This window comes from Heloderma suspectum, chromosome 4, assembly GCF_057233095.1.
Source record: "Heloderma suspectum isolate Gila_16-S chromosome 4, 16-S_ref, whole genome shotgun sequence".
Taxonomy (NCBI): Eukaryota; Metazoa; Chordata; class Lepidosauria; order Squamata; family Helodermatidae; genus Heloderma; species Heloderma suspectum.
In genome coordinates, this window is record NC_139461.1 from 31,812,962 (window position 1) to 31,818,829 (window position 5,868).

Consider the following 5,868-nt stretch of genomic DNA (forward strand, 5'->3'; position numbering starts at 1 on the left):
TGTAGCCGCAAACGTGTTGTAGGTTCTGTGTTATGCTGGTGTTTGTTGTTGCTTGGAACATTTGCTGTTTTTATTACCACATCTTTTTTATTATATGAATTTTATTGTATTAATTTTATTGCTGTATGCTGCCTTAGGAGGGCTCCAGACCTGAAAGGCAGGCTACAAATATGTTAAATAAATAAATAAATAAAATCTGTAGAAATTTCCAGACTTGGAGTTGCGTATCTCTAGGGATGCTTGAGGAATCCACGTACCACAAAATACTTTTCAAACTTTATGAACCTGCATTATATAGAACAATCAGCAGGTTAGCTGGATTGCCTTTTCCTGAAAGATTATGCACCACTTCAAATCCTAACATTATGTTTTCCATCTGGAAGTGCTACAAAATCACAGTATTCCAAATGTATAAGGGCTTTAGGATATTGGCAGTTCTCTCGTTGAACACAGTGTTCTCTCATCTGTTTAGATTGATTTGCCTGGCTCCAGATACACATTTTGGAGCAAAATTTAAATACTTTAAGGATGAATATTGGAACATTTCCCAGATTAGTTGGAGGGAACTTTTTTAAAAAATTATTAAATGGGCACTTTTTCAGCAGAATGTATTTTCTAAAAGTCTGAATCAAGTGGGGAGTGTTTCATGCCATTAGCCAGCTGATTTCAACCACAGGACGTATCTCAGCTTCTTATCTGCACAGAATGTGACAATTTTGCTCTAATGGCGGCCGTTCTGTTAGTATTGGACTGTATACAGCTGTGCACATAAGGAGTTCATGTGTGAGTCCCAGCAAGTCTGACACTGAAGCTGGATGAAGCTGTGGGACAGATCTACAAAAGGGTTGATTCCCAGGCAGAATCAATTACAGGCTGTGAACAGAGCTGTGAAGGCCACCTGAGGGAGGGAGGGGCTAGGATAGAGATGTGAGGGGGATAGACAGACAAGCAAGCAAATAGGGAAGCCAAGGAAGCAGACTGGGAGATGAACAGGCAGTCCAGCAGCTGAGACACCAAAGCAAGGCTAAGGAGCCACACATGAGTAAGCTTAGACCTTGGCTGTTGCTCAGGTCAAATCCCAGCCATGGCCAAGTAGCATTTATAGCCCCAGGCCAGGTCACATGTGCTGCCTGATGTGTGTGTTCATGTATGTGTATGTGAGAGAGAGAGAGAGGGAGGGAGGGTGTTTGTGTATCCTGGGACTTTCTATCACTCTTCGGCCTTAAATGACCAACCAGAAGAGAGACCAATGCTCAGGCCAAACAGTTCCTAGCTTGAGTTGTATCCGATTTTGATATTATCATCCTGTATGGATTAATGAATACACCAAATGGGAAGCATTGTAAAACAGAAACAATCAGAAATCCCGCAGATCCAGAATATAAATTAGGGCTGTCCACTGCTTCGGCCAGAAGTCCAAATTTTGAGCTGAAATGGGGCACTTTGGGCCACTTCTGAGGCAAGGCGGAGGGGGCACAAAGCAGCACAAAGTGGGTCGAGTTGCTCCGAAGTGCTTTGGCATGCTTCAGAGTGATCCAGAAGCCCAGCTGCACCGCCGCCGCCCAACCCCCAGTTCCGTACCTGGGCCCTTGGGGTGCCGGCAGCCATCTTCTTGTTCCAGAGAGTCACCATAAAAAAATACAAATGCCGTACTTGTAGCGTACTTGACAGCTTAATGGCAACTCCCTGCATTTCCAGAAATAGATCCTGTGCAAATGGCAGCTGTTAAGGTGTCAAGTACACTACAAGTATGGCAAATGGCGACTCCCTGGAACAAGAAGACGGCTGCCACTGTGTGTATTGAGGCTGGCCCAGGTAAGAAGCTAGGGGCTTGCGTGGTGCATCCGGGGGGGGGGGAGGGAACAGGATTCAAACAGGATTCAGCTCTGGAGGCTGAAACATGTTGGGGGGGGCAAATCGGCCTAAAGTGGATCAGACCCACCTTGGAAGCCCCAAAGTGGCCTCTGAGTCAGATTGGGGGGCCCTGCACAGCCTTAAGATACATATATTGATTACTGAGGTATGTAAAATGGTATATATTGTTAAATAATAATAATAATAATTTTGATTTGTGTATTGGTTTTCAGTTCTGAGAAAGAGAGATATAAATTACTAAACAAGTAAATCAGAATCCAATATCAATGCATTTCAAGCAAAGATTTCTTCATCAGGCGTAGGGATGGTGGAGAATTCCACCATGGATTTCAGTGAAGCCGAATGCACTGGCATTCAACCCCCCGAAATCTGTGGCAGAACGGCCTGCCCACCAGCCCCCCCGCGGATTCCCCCCGGGACAAGACTTACCTGGGGCGGATGTTCCGGACGGCAACAGCTCCAGTGGCGGCGGTTGGTCTTTCGACCAGCTGCCGTGGCTGCCATTTGCATTCTGGTCTTTGCCATGATAGGCTACGTAAGTCTTTACATAGCCTATCACAGCAAGCCAATAATATAAAAAAAATGGCATATGCAAATGACGGCGGCTACGGCAGCTGCCATTTGCGTTCCTTATTTTTCGCCGTTTTAGTCTATGTAAATATTTACGTAGACTATTACAGTGAAAAAAAAGGGGAATGTAAATAGCGTTGTGGGCGCTATTTGCATTCATTTTTTATTCGCCGTTTTAGCCTACATAAATATTTACGTAGGCTAAAATGGGGAATCAAAAAGGGACGCAAATAGCGCCCGCTACGCTATTTGCGTTCCCCTTGATTTTCGCCGTCATAGTCTACGTAAATATTTACATAGATTAAGAGGGCAAAAATAAGGAACGCCAATGGCGGCGGCCGTAGCCGCCACCATTTGTGTACACTTTTTTTTTTTTTTACCCAGAGCCTTCCACGGCCAGAAATCCGGCTGCGGACGGCTCTGGCCTGGCCGGGCCTGGCCGGCTGCTCCGTGGAGCTGCCGCGGAGCACAGCTGGCCTAGGAGGATTCCGGGGGGGAGGAACGGAGCGCCTCCCCCCCAGTGAGGATTCCGGGGGGAGGGATGGAGTGCCCCCCACCGTCAACATAATCCGTAAACAGGTAAGTGACTTTCGTGCATCCCTAATCCCAGTAGGAACCACAGCTATGCTGGTGCCTGTGCTGGGCAGGTAGGTCTGCAAGCTGCCATTTCAATTTCCCAGTGTGCCCTCATGCGATTGGAGTAGGAGTGCACGAAAGCCACTTACCTGGTCTTGCAGCTTGCTTCGCGGTGGGGGGGGGAGGCGCTTCGCTGCTCCCCCCGAAGTTCAGGCCGGGGAGGAGGCGCCTCGCCTCGCCCGGCCATGAAATAAAAAGTAAAAAAAAAACAAACGCCCCCGTGATAGGCTACGTGATGATTAACGTAGCCTATCACGGCTAGATCTGCAAAGTCAGCCATGATAGGCTATGTTAATCGTCATGTAGCCTATCACGAGTGACTTAAAAAAAAAAAGCACGTACACAAATGGCGGCCCCCATAGGGAGCCGCCATTCGCATTCCTTATTTGGTCGCTGTAGTCTACGTAAATCTTTACGTAGACTACAGCGACCAAATAAGGAACGTGAATGGCGGCTCCCTATGGGGGCCGCCATTAGCCGTACGCGCTTTTTTTTTTTTAAGTCACCCGTGATAGGCTATGTGACGATTTACGTAGCCTGTCATGGCTGACTTTGGAAATCTAGCCGTGATAGGCTACGTTAATCGTCACGTAGCCTATCACGGGGGTGTTGTTGGTTTTTTTTTTACTTTTATTGGAATAGCGGCGGTGGCAGCCAGTCGAAAGACCGGATGCCGACTCTGCCCCTGTCGAAGACCTGACGAACCGCCGCCGGGACCCACTGCCGGGAGGGACATTCGGGAAAGGTAAGTCCCGTCCCGGGGGGGGGGTGCGGGGTGCGGGGGGGTGCGGAGAATTTCTCCCTGAAACTACTTCGGGGGGCCAAACACGTTGGCACTCGGCCCCCCGAAGTTTCGGGGAGAAATTCTCCCCCATCCCTAGATTGGAGGCATTGTGTGAAATGAAAATGGCAGCCCCAAGCCACCTGGATCTGATCATAGCACTGCTGCCATGCCACCAGATCAACACACCAGTGTCTTCCCAAGTAAGAGGGGACCATCAATGCTGGAGGATGCTCACCAGGTGGTACTTTGCCAAGGGCTGTCAACCTGGAGCCAGCACTGAGGGGCTACTTTTGGATCCAATCATTTGAAAACCTGCAATTGATGTGCACTATTTCCTTTTTCTTTTTTGATTGTCCTCCAGTGCTGAGCCAAATTTCTGTAAATTCTCTTGGGATTTATACCACTTGGTGTATACTGCATGTGTTGGATTTCTTATTGTTTCATCTACATTGATGTTGCATCTATGCCACACTAGATGCTTGCACAAGAAGAAAATGAATGTCCCAATTGGGACCAACCACAGAACATGGAAATGTTTATTATTTATTTATTTATTTATACCCCACCTTTCTACCAAAAAATGGCACTCAATATATTATTACATTTTTAAAAAAATCTTAAACTAAGAGTTTGGTTGCCTTCCAAAGAATTGACAAAGATCTTAGCACTGTTCAGGTGCTTTCCTGAATGTGTGATGGTTTAACGTGAGTAGAATGGGAGAGCCATGGATGCTGGTTCCACCCCCTACATCTCTGAGTGTGCCAGCCCTGCCCTCCTCAGTTCAGGCCTTGCCATGTTGAACTGGAAAGGTCTGAATGGGAGTTCTGCTCACATTTGCTTGGAAACCAGTAGAACTTTCCATGTAACTGAGGACCCTACTTTACCTCTCACAGGGTCCGTGATCATGCAGAAAGTTCTATTCACATTCAAGAGAATGTGAATATACTTACCTAGCTGATTCAAAATGGCAAGGTCTGAACTCAGAGGGGGGCTGGCATGCCCAGAGACATTGGGGGTGGGGTCAGCATGGATGGCCCCACTACTCAACTCACCTTAAGCTCTCATACATTCAGGCAAATGCCTTAACTGGGCTCTTGGAAGTACTGGATTGGTGTTATGTGGAATAATTAACTTTCTTATATGTAAGATGTAAAACACAATAAAATCTCAGGTTTCCCCAGGTAAGCACTTTCCACAGGCAGTAAGTAGTCTTTTATTATACAGGAGAAAATGCTTAGAAATGTGTTACTCTTTGATTTACATAATTGATACAACACAGGGGAAGAAATACTATATACTTCTTTCAATGTGAGCCTTAAATGCCTTATCTTATGGGTCCCTACTGAATATTTTTTACTTGTTTCACAAATGTTCAAAAGCCTTTACAATAAAAGACTTTAATTATCTTATCCCTTGTAAACCTTCCTGGAGAAGAACGTGCAGTAAAGCTTCAGTAATAAGTTTCTTTATAGCATTTTCAGAGCAAGCAAAGATTCCCTTGATGGTGCCTTTACATCCCAAAATTGTTTAGCTCTGTTTCTGCATGTGGGTCAAACCATTTGACCAGTCAAGCTACCAACAGCTTGTAAGTCATTTCTTCTCTCCTCACCCCGATAAATCACCCAAAAAATGCTGAACTGCCTGCTTCAAATGCGTATGCTTCTGTAAATGAAAGCTGTTTTTCCGCATGGCCATGGTATAGGAATCTATCTCAAACGTGTTTACCCCCCTCCCCTCAACCTAATTTCTAGTTTCTCAAAATAACTATTTTGATAACTGTATGAATGAGTTTATACAGGATTCTAAATAGCTGAACAGTCACAGCTGAGGACACAATGTACCTCTTCTATGCAAGCACTATCAAAACAAAAGGGAGCTGCATAACATAAAATCAGTGCTGTTGGAGGCTCAAAGCGCACTTACAGTGTGTAGTGGGAATGCAGAAGATCATTCTACATCTAGGAGATAGCGGTGAGGATGTACGGACTGTGTAAAATCCTCTC